The sequence below is a fragment of the Grampus griseus genome (assembly GCF_964374135.1).
Source record: "Grampus griseus genome assembly, chromosome: 3".
NCBI lineage: Eukaryota > Metazoa > Chordata > Mammalia > Artiodactyla > Delphinidae > Grampus > Grampus griseus.
In genome coordinates this window covers 27,047,314-27,067,185 of record NC_139019.1, presented here as the reverse complement: position 1 = coordinate 27,067,185, position 19,872 = coordinate 27,047,314, and positions in this window count along the sequence as shown.

Sequence of the window (19,872 nt, the reverse complement as noted above, 5' to 3'; positions counted from 1 at the left end):
AAGTCGAAGTCTAGTACAAAATCATGAAAAGACAAGAGATAATTTGCACTGATTCTAGAATAAGCAGGTTTACTCTACTGCATAGGGACTCTGGTTTAGATGGTCCAGGAAGAAAACATTTCTACCACTGAAGTAGAATTCTGTGAAAGAGTTTAAAATAAATGTCATTTCTAAAACATGAGAAAAAAATACAGCTAAGTTAGTTTGCTGAGGGGAGACAATGAGCAGATCCCATGTACCAATTAAAAGGGATTTGTAGGTTCCAAGGTGGGATACCTCTTTGATTCATCCTCTTGTCGGCTTCAGTAGAAATGAGGCTTCAATTAGGAGCTTAGTAGTAAAGCCTGAGAATTTTTTCCATCCCAGATTTTTAAAGAATCATAAAGCAGCTTGAAAGAAAGCCTCACTCACTCATCCTGAAATCTCCACTGAAAAATAAATAATTGAAACCATAGCTGGGCATGATTAATGAGGATACATTATTATAATTTATTATACTGTTTTTGGAGGGCTGTTTTTCCTCTATTTTTTCTCATCTGTCTCCTCTGTTACCTCTCCTACTACACTGGAGACTGAGCAAAATGCAGATGTTAAGAACATAAAGATATCAAAGAGTTAGTCTTGGCTAAGTTAGCAGTGACCACATTATAGATCTCAGATTTTTCCTCCTTTCATGTGGCTTTTTTGTAGGTTGGACAATAAATTTACTAGTATGAATTACTACACATTTGATCCAAACGTGCTGCAGTGGATAAAAAGAAGTAACTGTGGATAGGTCTGCGGGAACTTCTAGATCAAATTCGGGTATACATGGAGGGGCCCTAGAATTTAGGTGAAACTTTTCAAATCTGACAAATACATTGCTTAAGACATTTGAAAATTTCTTAAAACAAATAATAGAAAACCCTCCTTGTGCCTAATTACCACATAGATTTTCATATAGGGAGTCATATAAGGTAATTATAGTTAGTTAATATTGGTTCTATTCACCTAAATAGATCTCTACCTTTTGGTTGAGGTGTTCCCTTTTTTAGTATTAAAGAATCTTCTAACTGCTTACAAAGCCCTGATGTTGAAAAGTGTTTAATTATATATAGATGTTCTAAATCCATCCTAAGCACTAAAACTGTGCGTTTCTTGTTTGAACTGTTAAACCTCTTGTCTAGCAATCATGAACTTCTGTATTTTTTATCTGAAAAGAGTATATTTAGAGCAATGATTCTCAACCTTGACTGTACATTAAAATCACCTGAGGAGCTTTAAAAAATTCTGATGCCCAGGCTGTACTCCAGACCACTTAAATCAGAATTTTAGGACATGGTACTTAGGCATCAGTACTTCTTCTAGATCCCTAGAAAATTCCAATGTGTAGACCACTGATTTAGAAAGGTAGCATGTTTTGATGAAAGAGCAGAGGCTTTGGAGTCAGCTAGTTCCTTGGTTGGTGTTCCATTTCCAGCACTTTATTCATTCATTTGAAAATATTTGAACACCTAATAAAAAAATAAAATTCCTAATACACACTGGTACGTTCAATACATGGGAAGTATTATTATAGTAATAATAATGTCTGCTAATAAAAGTGTCTTATGAATGGCACTATATACATATAGAAAACAAATATATTAAGATTGCATTTGAAGTGCCTTGTTATGCTTCAATTACATTATACATGCTGTATTCATAAGGGTGACAAAGTCAAATAGACATCTCAACCACCTTTTAGTCTCTTAACACTTGGTACTTCCCTTACAGTGATTATTTTAATTCCACTTTGGATTGTATACATATTGTATTTATCAGTGCATGAAAACTATCATATTCATTGGTGCAATGCTAAACTCTAAGCTTCTTGAGAACAGAAAATGTTTTCTTACTCATCCTGGCATCCCCATCTTAGCATGGTGCATCTCTCTCCATGATTCTAACATGCAGCCTGTTTTCTGAAGTCAGGTAGTTTGGTCATATTTGAGAAGCAATTAAAGACAGGGTATTGAAGGAATTATAGACTTTATATCCATAAGGGGTGTGTATGTTTGCACGTGTGTGCATGTGTGCCTGCGTGTGTGTGTGTTTGGAGAGAAAGATTTTCTGTTAAAGGAAACCGTGCTTAGTTTAGTTCATTCCTTGGCTTATGGTCTCTTGCAGTAGGCATTTTCCTGAGGGTTGTCTGTTAGAAGACTGATCTTGTGGGTGGTCTGCCATACTGAATTTTGGATCTAAGATCTCAGGTCCAAGGCCCTCATCCTCCATAATGCCAGCAGACGGTACACTCCATCAACGCCTAATTTCTTCCTAGTAGTTTGAACCCACAATATTTTTTGGTTTGGTACCAGAATCAACTTCATAAGACGTAGAAGAAAGAATGTCTGGAATTGGGAACCTAAATATGTGACTTTCTTTTGAGAGGTGATTGATCAGAAGAACATTTGTTATCCACAGTGTGTTTATGGAAAACAGCTTTAAGAAGGAAAGGCTTTCTGACCTCACGGCAACCATTGTTGCCCACTGAAACTTCTGCCTTGATTGTTCTTTTAATTAATAACCATTTTGAACAAGAATTTGAGGAGGAAAAGGGTATGGTCATTTTAACTATCAATTGATTGTACTTCTAACCACATTGTTCCAATCTGCACTTGTAGCTAAAGCCTCCACAGACCTGAATCCATGACACATTCTAAACGAACTTAAGGGAAAACCTGAAATAAGGGTAGAGAATGTTTAGGCAAATGGCCTTTTAAAACAGAGAAAATATTTTTTTTAAAGTGTTGAAATACAAGGGTGTCCATAATTTTGCCTTTCTCCAATGAATTTATAGTCATGTAGAACATGCTGTAAAACTGGCTAATTGAAATTAGGGACTACAAATGGGCTTAAATTATTTTATCCTCCTATTAAGAGGAAATCACTCTTAACAGATATAACATCCTCATTAATCATCACAGCTTCCACAATATTCACAAAAACAAAAGCCATGTAAATCTATTTGGTAGACAGAAGCAGAAAAGTAGTGGTATGTAGCTGACACTTAAGGCCGTTAAGGAAACTTGCTGGTTTCCTATAGAGGTACTGACTAGCTTTCTTCTAATAGATGTTATTTATTTTATTAAAATTCTGCTTACCAGAGTACCGTGACTGGGTATAGAGATTGCACTGAAGATATTTCACCATTGGCAGGAGAGAGAGTGGGTCCTAATCAGTATCAACCTGGAGTATATATGAGCATCTTCCAGTAAAATGAAGTTAATTTTTAAAGTTAAGTTTTTCCATACCACAGATATTAATCAATACTTAGAACTTGAGTGTATTATAAATTCCAAATCATTCTTCAACCAGTGGTTTCTGGTGTATATATTACCTGAGGAAAGAAGAGGCAAGAGCCTATTGAAGGAAGAAGGAAAACAACTGAAAGCTGTATTATTTCCCATTCCCACTTCAGTACCTCTGTGAAGACCCATCACTTATTCACAGTGGTGATCAGTCAGACATTAATGATGTACAAACATTTTTGCATTCTTATTCCTGTTTTTTCTCCCCCCATCTTAACTTTAGAGTTTGAAATATATACACCTTCTCTGTTCTTGGCTACTTCTAGTTTGCTGTTGTCAATCAAATGTTGGATCATTGATCCATTTACAGTAAAAGTGTAATACATTTTGTAATAAAATTTTGTTGGATTGAAAAGATCCTGTTTCATCCCTGTGTGATGGGGAAACACCTGCATTTTAGAGGATCGTTCTAACCAAGTGATTAAGTTAAGAACACCCAGCTTGATATTGTAATACAAATATCTTTTGGAAACTACAGTTTTTGAAAACAAAACACAGTTAATGCTACAACTAATGAGTCACAAACAAAATGCAAGAAAATAAAGACATTTTCTCAAAAAGATTTGGAAAACTTAATTAGGAGAATATTTTTAATGGACAGTGTTTAAGATTGGCCTTGTGGGCTTCCTCTAGATTTTACAGTGTATATTTTGTAAGCTATTTCCTTTGTTCACCCTCACCTTCCTTCACATTTAGCATTGATTTAGACGATTTGGAATGGAAAGCTTCCCCTTTCTCTAAAAAGATATTTCTAGTTCAGAAATTTCACTGGTATCCCACCTTAATCAATAAGGGATACTATATAGTTCTCAGCATTCCCTGCTAAGAACTTTACTAGCATAATTGATCCTCTTGGCATTAATCTTCTTTTTTCTCTGCTCTGTGATCTGGGTTAGGATGGGGCAGTGCCTGAAAAAGCTGTTGCACCAGTGAGATGGATCCTGATTTCTACTGTAAAATTTCTTTTTTCTGGTAGGGGTTTCAAGCTTAGCTTTTTGCTGTTTGTGTGAAGGCAAAATGTGGCTGACTCAAAAATATTCTAATAGCACATCCTGGGAAGGCCAACCAGCCAAAAACATCATTGGATGTTCATTTTGTTCCCCAGTTTAAGGAAAGAAAAGGAAATCACACCTTATACGTAATGCCATAAATGTGCTTTCTTTGGTCGGTTATGAACAGCATGCGTTGGATTTTAACATGTGGATTTTTGACTTTAGGGGGTGAGATATTTTATAATCATCCAATCATCTGGTTTGCTTCCAGTGTAATCATTATTTAATTAGGGTATAAAAATTTAATGGAGGCAACATGGAAAATATTAATATTAATACATAACGTTTATTGAATATCATCACTGCCCTAGAAATTGAACAAAGCACAAAATTAGAGTACCTGCCAGTTAGCTTAGCATACATTTGCCAATTTGTTAAAGCAATTATTAAAAAAAAAAAACCTACTAAGTATCTTTATAACCACTGTAGTATGAAACCTAAAAGATCTAGTTAATCCTTTTCACCAAAATTCATCATCAATATTTTAATATTACCTGCTTAGGAATACTACCCCCACTGTCTTAACAAGTGTGCCAAGATGAACTGGAATAACTAAATTTTCCCGTCAAATTAGCAACGGGCTGCTGTGGGAGGACATGGATAAATAACTCTAGCAAAAACTAATTTTATCTCAAGAACAACCTAAAGGAGAAATTGCATCTCATCCCAATACGTTTTTTGTCGTGAGTCACTGTAGGCTACTGTACGTTCCCTAGGCGAAATGGATTGCGAGCATCGGGTTTAGAATTCGGCAGTGATTCACTGGCCATGTATTCACAAAGACGGAAAGCCAATAGCTATTCTTGCAAATACATTCTGTGCTTCCAAAGTATCATCCTATCTTCCTTTTCCCATTTGCAACTAAATTTATCAAAAATAGAAGGAGGAGGAGGAAGCGGCGGCACAGAAGGCAGTCTACACATGCTACCTGCTTTTCTTCACCACTCACTCTTCTTACTTTCCACTCCTACCACTCAGGAGAAACTGTTCTCTCAAAGATGCCTTGTAACCTCTAATTTCCAAATTGAAAGGCTTTTACTCATTTCTTGTTTAATTTCTCTTTCCAAGGCTTTGTGGCACTGTTTTCTCCTGGGGTCCCCTGACATCTTTTTTTAATATCCTTTACTACCTCCTTATCTTTTTTACCCCCTAAATGGTGGTGTTTCCATAAATTCTGTTCTTGACATCTTATGTTCTTTCTCCTCAAAGACTCCCTTAATTCTTGGACTCACTGCGTGAATTTAACTCTGAGGTCTAGTCCACTACCACTGTGACCTTTGCTCCTACTGTTCTCTCCTTCGTCCATCTGCTCCAGCCATGCTGGTCTTTTTGGCATTGTATTTGCCAAGTCGACTCTCCTCTCAGAGGTTTTGCATTGGATGCTCTCTGCGCTTGGACTGCTCTTCCCCAAGTATCTGAAGGGCATATTTCCTCATCTCCTTCAGGTCTCTGGTCAAATGTTACCTTATACGTAAGGCTTTCCCAGGTCACCCCATGTAAAATAGCAATTCCTACTCTCCACAGTCACTTTTCTGCCTCAGGTTTCTCTATGCTCCTTAACAACATCAGATATTTTATATGTTTTTTTATTTGCTTATCATCTGCCTCCCATCCTATAATATGTGCTTCATAAAGGCAGGGATTTTTATCTGTTTTGTTCACAGTATATTCTCAGTGCCTAGAACTGTGCCTGGCATGTAGTAGGTACTCAATAAATATTTGTTGCATGAATGAATGAGTTACCAGAGTTATAAAGGAGTCAAACTGTCCATGACTCCAAAATTCCTAAATCTCACTATCATTCATCTTACCTATGATAGCAGTGGGGCAACTTATTGGATCACCTCTCAGACCATGATATGAGAATTTGTGTAGAAGAGATTTATGAAGGCAGTTCTCTCAGGGGCAACTTCTTTCCCCTCTAGAGATAGTGCTGGAGAAGATAGAAATAATTAGGCAGGATGTGACTCTGAATGTGACTCCAGTGCATTTGCCTAGAAAGCCCCTCACACGTGAGAAAAATTAGTCATACATCAGCTTCACAAAAATCTTGAGTTAAGCTGAATTAATTACTTTGTCATCAACAATTTGTTTGAATCATATTGATATGGCCAAACACAGCTCATTGAGAAAGTCAGCAATGTGAGGAAGCCAAATAAGATTTTAAAATTCCATGGTCTTGGCAGGTCATTTTACCAATAACCAAATGATACACCATTATAAATTGTAAAGGTTCTTATTTTGATTTTTCAATATATTCATATTGGACCTTTCTAAAGACCAGAATATGGTCCCCCTATTATTTTTTATGTCCATAGGCCCATAAATCTCATTAAATTTAAAAAGATCCCCATAAAAATGTTCTGTGAAAAGTCTTTTTGTTAAGAAAACTAAGTTGTTTTTCACAATGCTGAAAATTTGTCATTGTAAAAATCAGAATTCTCTGAAGTCTGGTTAATTCTAAAGCAAGAAGCTAGAACATTAGCTTGCTTTCAAGAAAGCAGATATCTCAGTGAGTTCAAAGTAAAATGTTTGGGCACAAGAGTATATAGCCATTTCAGAAAAGACTTTATTTTAAGATACTTCCTTTAAGGAACACTTGTCTAGACATGTCTTCCTTGCCTTGTGTGAAATTAATAGCTTGAAAAGAACTCTGTGAATGGTTCCAAATGCAAACTTCGAAATTGTTGAATAACTTAATAAAGATGCATTTCATTCCTGGTTTACCAAATATGGTTTGACAATGCTTCCAACAGTCAAGATGGTTTCTATAATGGAGAATGCCACATTATTTAATAATAATGCCACCCGAAAGGAGAACTCTCTTTAAGACTTAACTGCACAGAATATCTATTTATTATTGAAAAAATAAGTTCATCCAAGTGTCCTCTGAGATCATTAATTGTGTAGAAAAAGGCTTTCTAACACAGAAAAAGCCCTAAGTCAAAGAAGAATCTGAGCCTCTCCTCTATTAGAAAAGAGAACTTTATGTTCACCTGCACAATTGGGTGAAATAACATTGGTCTTATGAAGCGGGTGCACACTTGATGGAGAAAATAGACTCGCTGAGACTCTACACGTAGTATCTGTGTGTCAGATACTTTTGCATATCTTATCTTATTCAGAACTCAAACACAACCTGTCAGATAGGTATAGTTATTTCTATATTACTCGTAAGAAAACTCTGGTTCTAAGAGATTCAGAGATGTGTGACCAAGTTGGAATTTGAACCCAGGTCTTGTGACTCCATGGCCAGTGTTCTTTCCACTAAATCACACTATCCCATGAGTCTGTCCAATCATCTGAGGCAGAAATGGTATTCACAATAAAATATTATTAGGAATGTCACAGATTCCAATACTCCACCCATACGCCTTCAGAAACTTCCCTCGGAAATGTTTACATTTTCTGTGCCTGTTCCAAATCCTATGGCTGTATAACAAATTACCCCACAATTCAGTGGCAGAAATCAACTGTTTATTATGCTCATGGATTCTGTAGATCAAGAGTTCGAACAAGGCATGGCAGGGGCAGAATGTCCTCTACCCATAATGTTTGGGGCATCAGCCAGAAGACTAAAAGATGGACTCACCAGAAGTATACCTCATTCACATGTCTGTGGTTGTTGCTGACTGTGGGCTTAGATCTTAGTTGAGACTGTGAGACAGACATCTCCATGTGGTCTGGGATTCCTCATTATATGGGACCTGAGTTCTAAGGGCAGGACCAACCCAAGGGAGGGAGTCAGAATCAGGCGAGTGTAACACCTTTTTGAGCCTAGCCTTGTAATTCATGTGGTGTCACTTCTGCTGCATTCTGTTCATTAGAAGTCAGTCATTAGGGCAAGTCCTCATTTATGGGAAGGAGAATTGGGCTCCTTTTTGTGGGAACAGTGTTGGAGAATTTGCGGAGGTGTTTTAAGGTTACTACAGTGCCCCTCCCCTAGCTTTGGAGTGCCTTGCTTGCGAGAGTCTGCCGCTGCAACTCTTCCTTGGAGGACTGCCCTAAGGTTGAGCCACTTTGCTCCCAAGCCAGAGGTGCTGGGGAGGTGACATGGGGAAACGCTTTTTTCACAGAATGGAACATAACTCACATTTTAATCCTGTGGGATTAAAATGAAACTACCCTCCACAGACTTTGCTTAAAATCACGCACCTGCTTGATTTCTTTTCCTTCCTTGTCTTCTAGGAGAACTTCCTTAATAAATTTTTGTACACAGATCTTCATATCATAGTCCTCTACTGGGAACTCAGCCTATGACAGGGGTGACCTGCACATCTGTAAAATGATTCTGCCTCATAAGAGCAAATTCGGATGGTACCATCTTTGCTGTCCCTAGTATGCCCCCAGCATGTGTACATGTTGGTTTATTCTAAAGGGTTCAGCAAGATGTATTAATTCACAGATTTTGACCATCACAAAATATTTGGAAATACTTTATATTTTAAATGTTTGAACCTCTTTCAATTGTTGAGAGGTTCAAAGTGTACCTTTATTAAGCTTCATTCTCTAGTTAATTTTTAAATTTTTTATTTATTTATTTTTGCCACATGGCACGGCTTGCAGGATCTTAGTTCCCCAGGGGTCGAACCCATGCCCCCTACAATGGAAGCAAGTCTTAACCACTGGACCGCCAGCAAAGTCCTTAGTTAATTTCTTAAAGGCATATTCTTTGTAGCAGACCTTCAGGTTTCTCTAAGGAATTAATTGGGCATTTTTCCAGTAATTGTATTTACATAAATTACTTGTGCATCAAAGCAGAGAAAATATATTTACTAGAATTTCCTTTGGAAAAGGCAGTGGATGTGACAATTGGATGACAGGTACTATCACAAAAGGCAGAGGTGCAGTCACACGCAGTGAACAAGTCCTATGGAAGGGACAGCAGGAAGAAGAGAGAGAGCAGTAGTAAGAGGGGAAGTGAGGGAGAGGGAGAGAAAGTGGAGGGGAGAGTGAGGAGAGACAAGAAGGAGAGGAAGGTAGGCAGAGAGTGGATGGAAGGATGTTTTTCACTGTGGTTCTCTCACAGTGATCCCAAAATTCTTCATTAAATCTGCAAATCATAATGTGGTTGATGTGTTTGAGCTTCCTGCAGAAGCAGGAATGGAGAAAAGTTTTGTGTCAAGTTTGTACTAGATGCTAAATCTGACTGACCAGCGTGGATTCTGGAATGAAAACAAAAGATCCACTGGATGTTTGTCAGATAGTCACAGAGGTCATTGGGAGACCACTGGACATTCCAGGTTCTGAATTGGGGAGTTTGACACTCTCTGAAAAGGTCAGGGCAGTCCCAAGTGACATCTGTGTTACATTTGCTTTTTCCCAGTGAAGGGATGAGAGCAAAATGCCTTGTCAGCACCAAAATCTCCACAGAGTGGCCTGGCATTATGGTAAACTTTCTAGTCTGCTTTATGAAGATGGTTCTGTCTGGATGTCTCTCAGGATAGTTGCCTTCAAATGTTTTATTTAGTGGAAACCATAGCAACTCACAATTTCTACTTAAAATGGTACTTATGATGCAATGAATAAGTATTCCCAAGCTAAATTTTCTAGAATCATTTCATTGCTAAATGATAGTGTTGTAATATATAGATTGAGAATATTTCCTGTTTCTTGTGTTTTCAGAAATATCTGGAAGGCAGGTTAAATCATGTTACTTTGCCTATTTTTTAAATGCAATTTAATTTCATTTGCCAGTGATTCCAAAACAAACCCCTGGATCCCATAAACCTTGAGCTACCAATACTTCTAACAACAATGTAGAAGCAGTGTAGAATTAAAAGTTAGATTCAGAGACATTCACTGTTGTGATACCAGGCCTGCCAGTTAGGGTTCTACAGGAAACAAATGACATGCTGGAAAAGGTTGAATTGAGTAAATTTTGGATGAGACTATTTCCTGAGGTGTGAGCAGAGCCAGGGCGACCAGCAAGGTAGGATGAAGCATCGAGGGTCTATTAACAGCAAGAAAGCATTGTCACTACCAGGCCTGAAGAGGCAAGGAGAAAGAACAGTTCTCCTAATAGAGGCCACTGAGAACTGGAACAGTAGAAAAAGGGCCACCTGAGAGGAACTGTGGCCTTAGGGGCACAGAAACTACCAGAAGGGTAGTAAGACAGGGAGAAAACAAGAGGAATGACTATCCCAACCTTTCTTCAATCTCCTGTGGGTGCTGCTCATTGGCAGAACCCAAAGGCAAACCAGAGAATAAGGGGTCCTGGGTGATTATGCCATAGAGGTCAGCTTCCCAGCCCAGGGCAAGGCAGAAAAAAGTTGGGAAATTAGAGGAAGGAGAATGCTGGCAAATAGAAAATAACCAACATCCCAAGTTTAGAACATCATTAGAATTGACAGCGCTGCTTTTTTCCAATGCTATAGGAATCTCTCACTTCTTTTAAACTTAGCTATTTTTAAATCACCTGGGTTTTACCAGGCTGAAATGAACATGAAACCACAGGACAAAATTGGACAGAAGTACTGTATATTGTTAGGGAAGAAAGTTCTAAAATAACTTTTAAAATTATAAGCTCCTAACTGATGTGGAGCCTCAGAAGTGGAATTAACATATAAAGAGAAACTGAATGCAGGAGAAAATAGAAAAGGGAGGAGGCTTTCTCTACCTATAACCTTGGGCCTCACAGATATAGGAGGGACTTCAGAATGTACCATCTATCCCCCTTGTTCTACATAAGAAACAATGTGATCTGACCATGTTACACAACAAAATCTATTGAATTTTATTTATTTTATTTTATTAATTTAATTTTTATTTTATATTGGGATATAGTTGATTTACAATGTTGTGTTAGTTTCAGGTGTACAGCAAAGTGGTACAGTTATACATATACATACATCCATTCTTTTTCAGATTCTTTTCCCATATAGGTTATTATACAATATTGAATAGAGTGTCCCGTGCTATACAGTAGGTCCTTGTTGATTATTTGTTTTATATATAGTAGTGTGTATAAGTTAATCCCAAACCCCTAATTTATCTCCCCCACCCTCACCTTTCCCCTTTGATGACCATAAGTTTGTTTTCTAAGTCTGTGAGTCTGTTTCTGATTTATAAATTAAGTTCATTTGTATAATTTTTTAGATTCCACATATAAGTGATATCATATATTTGTCATTCTCTGACTTACTTCACTTACTATGATAATCTCCATGTCCATCCATATTGATGCAAATGGCATTATTTCATTCTTTTTTATGGCTGATCAATATTCCATTGTATATATGGAATATTCCATTATTCCTCTGTCAATAGACATTTAGGTTGCTTCCATGTCTTGGCTGTTGTAAATAGTGATGCAGTGAACATTGGGGTGCATGTATCTTTTCTAATTGTTTTTCTCTGGATATATGCCCAGGAGTGGGATTGCTGGATCATGTGGTAGTTCTATTTTTAGTTTTTTAAGAAACGTCCTTACTGTTCTCCATAGTAGCTGTATCAATTTACATTCCCACCAACAGGGTATGAGGGTTCCCTTTTCTCCACACCATCTCCAGCATTTATTGTTTGTGGACTTTTTGATGATGGCCATTCTGACTGGTGTGAGGATAACTCATTGTAGCTTTAATTTGTATTTCTCTAATAATTAGCGACATTGAGCATCTTCTTACATACTTCTTGGCCATCTGTATGTCTTCTTTGAAGAAATGTCAACTTAGGTGTTCTGCCCATTTTTTTATTGGGTTGTTTGCTTTTTGATATTGAGCTGCATGAGCTGTTTGTATATTTTGGAGACTAATCCCTTGTCAGTTGCTTCATTTGCAATTATTTTCTCCCATTCTGTGCATTGTATTTTCGTTTTGTTGATGGTATCCTTGCTGTGCAAAAGCTTTTAAGTTTAATTAGGTCCCATTTGTTTATTTTTGGTTTTATTTTCATTACTCTAGGAGGTGGATCCAAAAAGATATTGCTGGGGTTTATGTCAAAGAGTGTTCTGCCTATGTTTACCTCTAAGAGTTTTGTAGTGTCCAGTCTTACATTTAGGTCTTTAATCCATTTTGAGGTTATTTTTGTGTATGGTGTTAGGGAGTGTTCTAATTTCATTCTTTCACATGTCATTATCCAGTTTTCCCAGCAGCACTTATTGAAGAGACTGTCTTTTCTCCATTGTATATCCTTACCTCCTTCATCATAGATTAATTGATGCATAGGTGCATGGGTTTACTTCTGAGCTTTCTATTTCTAATTTTCTTTTTGTGCCAGTACCATACTGTTTTGATTACTGTAGCTTTGTAGTATAGTTTGAAATCAGGGAACCTGATTCCTCCAGCTCCATTTTTCTTTGTCACGATTTCTTTGGCTATTCAAGGTCTTTTGTATTTCCATACAAATTAAAAAAATTTTTTGCTCTAGTTCTGAGAAAAATGCCACTGAAAATTTGATAGGGATTGCATTGATTCTGTAGATTGCCTTGGGTAGTAGTCATTTTGACAATATTGATTCTTCCAATCCAAGAACATGGTATATCTTTCCATCTGTTGGTGTCATCTTTGATTTCTTTCATCAAGTTGTTATAGTTTTCAGAGTCAGGTCTTTTGCCTCTTTAGGTAGTTTTATTCCTAGATATTTTATTCTTTTTGATGTGACAGTAAATGGAATTGTTTACTTAATTTCTCTTTCTGATCTTTTGTTTTAGTGTATAGAAATGCAAGCGATTTCTGTGTATTAATTTTGTATCCTGCTATTTTACCAAATTCATTAATTAGCTCTAGTAGTTTTCTGGTAGCATCTTTGGGATTTTCTATGTATAGTATCATGTCATCTGCAAACAGTGACAGTTTTACTTCTTCTTTTCCAATTTGTATTCCTTTTATTTCTTTTTCTTCTCTGATTTCCATGGCTAGGACTTCCAAAAATAAAAGTGGTGAGAGTCGACATCCTTGTCTCGTTCTTGATCTTAGAGGAAATGCTTTTAGTTTTTCACCATTGAGTATGATGTTAGCTGTGGATTTGTCATATATGGCCTTTGTTATGTTGGGGTAGGTTCCCTCTCTGCCCACTTTCTAGAGAGTTTTTATCATAAATGGGTATTGAATTTTGTCAGAAGCTTTTTCTGCATCTATTGAGATGATCATATGGTTTTTATTCTTCAATTTGTTAATGTGGTGTATCAGACTGATTGAATTGCAGTTACTGAAAAATCCTTTCATCTCTAGGATAAATCTCACTTGATTGTGGTGTACGATTCTTTTAATGTGTTGCTGGATTCAGTTTGCTAGTATTTTGTTGAGGATTTTTGTGACTGTGTTCATCAGTGATATTGGCCGGTAATTTTCTTTTTTTGTGGTATCTTTGTCTGGTTTTGGTATCAGGGTGATGGTGGCCTCATAGGATGAGTTTGGGAGTGTTCCTTCCTCTGCAACTTTTTGGAATAGTTTCTTAAAATTTGTTGAGATTTGTTTTATGGCCCAGAATATGGGCCATATGAACATAAATCAATTGTAAGTGTAAAGTAGGTCAAGCTGGTTGATAGTGTTGTTCACATCCTTATAATCTTACTCATTTCATGTGTGTATGTTTGAATAATTGCTGACAAGAGAAAGTTGAAACCAACAGATAAAATTACAGATTTGTGTATTTCTCCTTTCAGTTTTGTCAGTTTTTGCCTCATGAATTTTGAAGCTCTGTTATGGGAGACATACACATTTAGGATTATTACGTTTTCTTGGCCCATTTTAAATTGACCCTTTTATCATTGTGAAATATCCCTCTTTATCTCTAATCATATCCCTTATTTGAAATCTGTTGTCTAATGTTAATATGGTCACTTGAGCTTCCTTTCAACTAGTTGTTATGGTATCTACTGTTCCATCATTTTGCTTTAAATATATGTCTGACCTCATGCTAGAAGGGGTTTACTTGTAGATGGATATGGTAAAATCTTACAGTTTTATCCATACTGACAATCACTGCCTTTTACTTGGAGTGTTTAGGCCATTTCATTTTAATATAATTATCAATGTTGTTGGGTTTAAAACTACCAGCTTTCTTTTTATTTTCTATTTTTTCCCATTTTTTGTTTTTCTACTTTTCAAAAATTTAAATATTTTATAGAATTCAGTTTTACCTTTACTACTGACTTATTAGCTAGGCTTCATTGTTTCTTCTTCAGTGGTTTCTTTAGGTTTTATGATATCATTTTGTCTGTACTTTTCACACTCTATCTTCAAATAATGTTATACCATATTATGTATAGGAACTTCACAACAGTACACCTCAATTTTCCACACCCTTTTGCTATTGTTGTCATCCATGTTGCTTCCATATATATATATATATATATATATACACACACATACATACACACACATACACATATATATATATATATATATAATAAACCCCACAATAGAAAATTTGAATTCTAAATAAAATTTTCTAGCATTTACCCACATTTTTATAATTTCTGGCATTTTCACCCCTTTTTATAGATAAAAATTTCTATTTGGTATCATTTTCCTTCTACCTCAAGAATATTTTTTAACATTTCAGGTAATGTAAGATCTCTGACAATGAATTTGCTCAGATACTGCATTTTTCTTTAAGTTTGAAAAAGGTTTAATCTTTTTTCTTTATTTTAGAAGGATTTTTTGCTTGGATACAGAATTCTATACTGATAGATTTTTTTTCCTTTGAACATTTAAAAAAATCTTCCCATATTCTTTTGGCTTACATCATTCTGGCAAGCAGTCTGTGGCCTCTTATCTTTGTTCCTCTCTGTGTTCTATTTGTTCCTTTTTATGTCTTTTTTTCCTTTAGTTACTTTAAAATTTTTAATTTCAGTGCTTGTTTTCAGCAATTTATGACTTAATTTTCTATGGATTTCTTTTTATCTAATACTGCTTGGAAATTGTTGAGACTCTTTTATCTGTAAACTTATAGTTTTCATCAAATGTGGCAAATTGGAGGTCATTATTTCTTTAAACGTTTTTTAGTTCACTCTGATCCTCTTTCTGTGACTCGTATTACAACTCTGACAGACCACTCATATTATTCCACAGGACACTGAGGATCCATTTATTTATTTATACATATATATATATATATTACATCTTTATTGGACTATAATTGCTTTATGAAGGTGTGTTAGTTTCTGCTGTATAGAGTAAGTGAATCAGCTATACATACACATACAACCCCATATCTCCTCCCTTTTGCATGTCCCTCCCACCCTCCCTATCCCACATCACTAGGTGGACACAAAACACCGAGCTGATCTTCCTATGCTATGTCGCTGCTTCCCATGAGCTATCTATTTTACATTTGGTAGTGTATATATGTCCATGTCACTCTCACTTCATCCCAGTTTACACTTCCCCCTCCCAGTGTCCTCAAGTCCATTCTCTACATCTGCATCTTTATTCCTGTCCTGTCCCTAGGTTCTACAGGACAACTTTTTTTTTTTAGATTCTATATATGTATGTTAGCATATGGTATTTATTTTTCTCTTTCTGAAATACTTCACTGTGTATGACAGTCTCTACGTCCATCCATCTCGCTACAAATAACTCAGTTTCGTTTCTATTCATGGCTGAGTAATATTCCATTGTATATATGTGCAACATCATCTTTATCCAGTCATCTGTCGATGGACACTTAGGTTGCTTCCATGTCCTGGCTATTGTAAACAGTGCTGCAATGAACATTGTGGTACCTGACTCTTTTATGAACTATGGTTTTCTCAAAATATATGCCGAGTAGTGGGATTGCTGGGTCATCTGGTAGTTCTATTTTTAGTTTTTTAAGGAACCTCCATACTGTTCTCCATAGAGGCTGTAACAATTATATTCCCACCAACAATGCAAGAGGATTCCCTTTTCTCCACACCCTCTCCAGCATTTATTGTTTGTAGATTTTTTGATGATGGCCATTCTGACTGGTGTGAGGTGATACCTCATTGTGGTTTTGATTTGCGTTTCTCTAATGATTAGTGATGCTGAGCATCCTTTCATGTGTTTGTTGGCAATCTGTATATCTTCTTTGGAGAAATGTTTATTTAGGTCTTCTGCCCATTTCTGGATTGGGTTGTTTGTTCTTTTGATATTGAGCTGCATGAGCTGCTTGTATATTTTGGAGATTAATCCTTTGTCAGTTGCTTCATTGGCAAATATTTTCTCCCATTCTGAGGGTTGTCTTATCGTCTTGTTTATGGTTTCCTTTGCTGTGTAAAAGCTTTGAAGTTTCATTAGGTCTCATTTGTTTATTTTTGTTTTTATTTCCATTTCTCTAGGAGGTGGGTCAAAAAAGATCTTGCTGTCATTTATGTCATGGAGTGTTCTGCCTATGTTTTCCTCTGAGAGTTTTATAGTGTGTGGCCTTACATTTAGGTCTTTAATCCATTTTGAGTTTATTTTTGTGTATGGTGTTAGGGAGTGTCCTAATTTCATGCTTTCATATGTAGCTGTCCAATTTTCCCAGCACAACTTATTGAAGAGGCTGTCTTTCCTCCATTGTATATTCTTGACTCCTTTATCAAAGATAAGGTGACCATATGTGTGTGGGTTTATCTCTGGGCTTTCTATCCTTTTCCATCAATCTATATTTCTGTTTTTGTGCCAGTACCATACTGTCTTGTTAACTGTAGCTTTGTAATATAGTTTGAAGTCAGGGAGCCTGATTCTTCCAGCTCCGGTTTCCTTTCTCAAGATTACTTTGGCTATTCGGGGTCTTTTGTGTTTCCATAAATATTGTGAAACTTTCTGTTCTAGTTCTGTGAAAAAAGCCATTGGTAGTTTGGTAGGGATTGCATTGAATCTGTAGATTGCTTTGGGTAGTATAGCCATTTTCACAATGTTGATTCTTCCAATCCAAGAACATGGTATATCTCTCCATCTGTTTTTATCATCTTTAATTTCTTTCATGAGTGTCTTATACTTTTCTGCATGCAGGTCTTTTGACTCCTTAGCTAGGTTTATTCCTAGGCATTTTATACTTTTTGTTGCGATGGTAAATGGGAGTCTTTCCTTAATTTCTCTTTCAGCTATTTCATCATTAGTGTATAGGAATGCAAGAGACTTCTGGGGATTAATTTTGCATCCTGCTACTTTACCGAATTCATTGATTCGCTCTAATATTTTTCTGGGAGCATCTTTAAGATTCTCTATGTATAGTATCATGTCATCTGCAAACAGTGACAGTTTTACTTCTTCTTTTCTGCTTTGTATTCCTTTTATTTCTTTTTCTTCTGTGATTGCTGTGGCTAAAACTTTCAAAACTATGTTGAATGATAGTGGTGAGAGTGGGCAAGCTTGTCTTGTTCCTGATCTTAGTGGAATTTTTTTCAGTTTTTCACCATTGAGGACGTTGTTGGCTGTGAGTTTCTCATATAAGGCCTTTATTATGTTGAGGAAATTCCCTCTATGCCTGCTTTCTGGAGGGTTTTTATCATAAATGAGTGTTGAATTTTGTTGAAAGCTTTCTCTGCATCTATTGAGACGATCATATGATTTTTCTCCTTCAATTTGTTAATATGATGTATCACATTGATCTATTTGTGTATATTGAAGAATCCTTGCATTCCTGGGATAAACCCCACTTGATCATGGTGTATGATCCTTTTAATGTGCTGTTGGATTCTGTTTGCTAGGATTTTGTTGAGGATTTTTGCATCTATGTTCATCAGTGATATTGGCCTGTAGTTTTCTTTCTTTGTGACATCTTTGTCTGGTATTGGTGTCAGGGTGATGGTGGCCTCATAGAATGAGCTTGGGAGTGTTCCTCCCTCTGCTGTATTTTGGAAGAGTTCGGTAAGGATAGGTGTTAGCTCTTCTCTAGATGTTTGATAGAATTCGCCTGTGAAGCCATCTGGTCCTGGGCTTTTGTTTGTTGCAAGATTTTGTTTGTTTGCGGTACACAGGCCTCTCACCGCTGTGGCCTCTCCTGCTGCGGAGCACAGGCTCTGGATGCGCAGGCTCAGTGGCCATGGCTCACGGGCCCAGCCACTCTGCGGCACGTGGGATCCTCCTGGAACGGGGCCCGAACCCACATCCCCTGCATCGGCAGGTGGACCCTCAACCACTGCACCGCCAGGGAAGCCCTGTTGCAAGATTTTTAATCACAGTTTCACTTTCAGTGCTTGTGATTGGTCTGTTCACATTTTCTATTTCTTCCTGGTACAGTCTCAGAAAGTTGTGCATTTCTAAGAATTTGTCCATTTCTTCCAGGTTGTCCATTTTATTGGCATATAGCCGCTTGTAGTAATCTCTCATGATCCTTTGTATTTCGGCAGTGTCAGTTGTTAACTTCTGCTTTTTCATTTCTAATTCTATTGATTTGAATCTTCTCTCTTTATGTTCTTGATGATTCTGGCTAATGGTTTATCAATTTTGTTTATCTTCTCATAGAACCAGCTTTTAGTTTTATTGATCTTTGCTATAGTTTCCTTCATTTCTTTTTCATTTAATGCTGATCTGATCTTTATGATTTCTTTCCTTCTGCTAACTTTGGGGGTTTTTTTGTTCTTCTATCTCTAATTCTTTAGCTGTAAGGTTAGGTTGTTTATTTGAGATGTTTCTTATTTCTTGAGGTAGGATTGTATATCTATAAACTTCCCTCGAGAACTGCTTTTGCTGCATCCCATAGGTTTTGGGGTGTTGTGTTTTCATTGTCATTTGTTTCCAGGTATTTTTTTTATTTCCTCTTTGATTTCTTCAGTGATCACTTGGTCATTTAGTAGTGTATTTTTTAGCCTCCATGTGTCTGTATTTCTTACAGATATTTTCCTGAAATTGATATTTGGTCTCATAGCATTGTGGTTGGAAAAGATACTTGATATGATTTCAACTTTCTTTAATTTACCAAGGCGGTATTTGTGACCAAAGATATGATCTCTCCTGGAGAATGTTCCATGAGCACTTAAGAAGAAATTGTATTAGGTTGTTTTTGGATGGAATGTCCCATAAATATTAAGTCCATCTTGTTTAATGTATCATTTAAAGCTTGCGTTTCCTTATTTTTCTTCATTTTGGATGATCAGTCCACTGGTAAAAGTGGGGTTAAAGTCCCCTACTATTACTGTGTTACTGTCGATTTTGTCTTTTTCAGCTGTTGGCATTTGCCTTATATGTTAAGGTGCATCTAAGTTGGGTGCATAAATATTTACAGTTGTTATATCTTCTTGTTGGATTGATCCTTTGGTCATTATGTAGTGTCCCTCTTTGTCTGTTGTAATAGTCTTTATTTAAAGTCTATTTTATCTGATATGATGATTGCTACTCGAGCTTTCTTTTGATGTCCATTTGCATGGAATATCTTTTTCCATCCCCTCACTTTCAGTCTGTATGTGTCCCTAGGTCTGAAGTGGATCTCTTGTAGACAGTATATATATGGGTCTTGCTTTTGTATCCATTCAGCCAGTCTGTCTTTTGGTTGGAGCATTTAGTCCATTTACATTTAAGGCAGTTATATATATGTATGTTCCTATTACCATTTTCTTGATTGTTTTGGGTTTGTTATTGTGTGTCTTTTCCTTCTCTTGT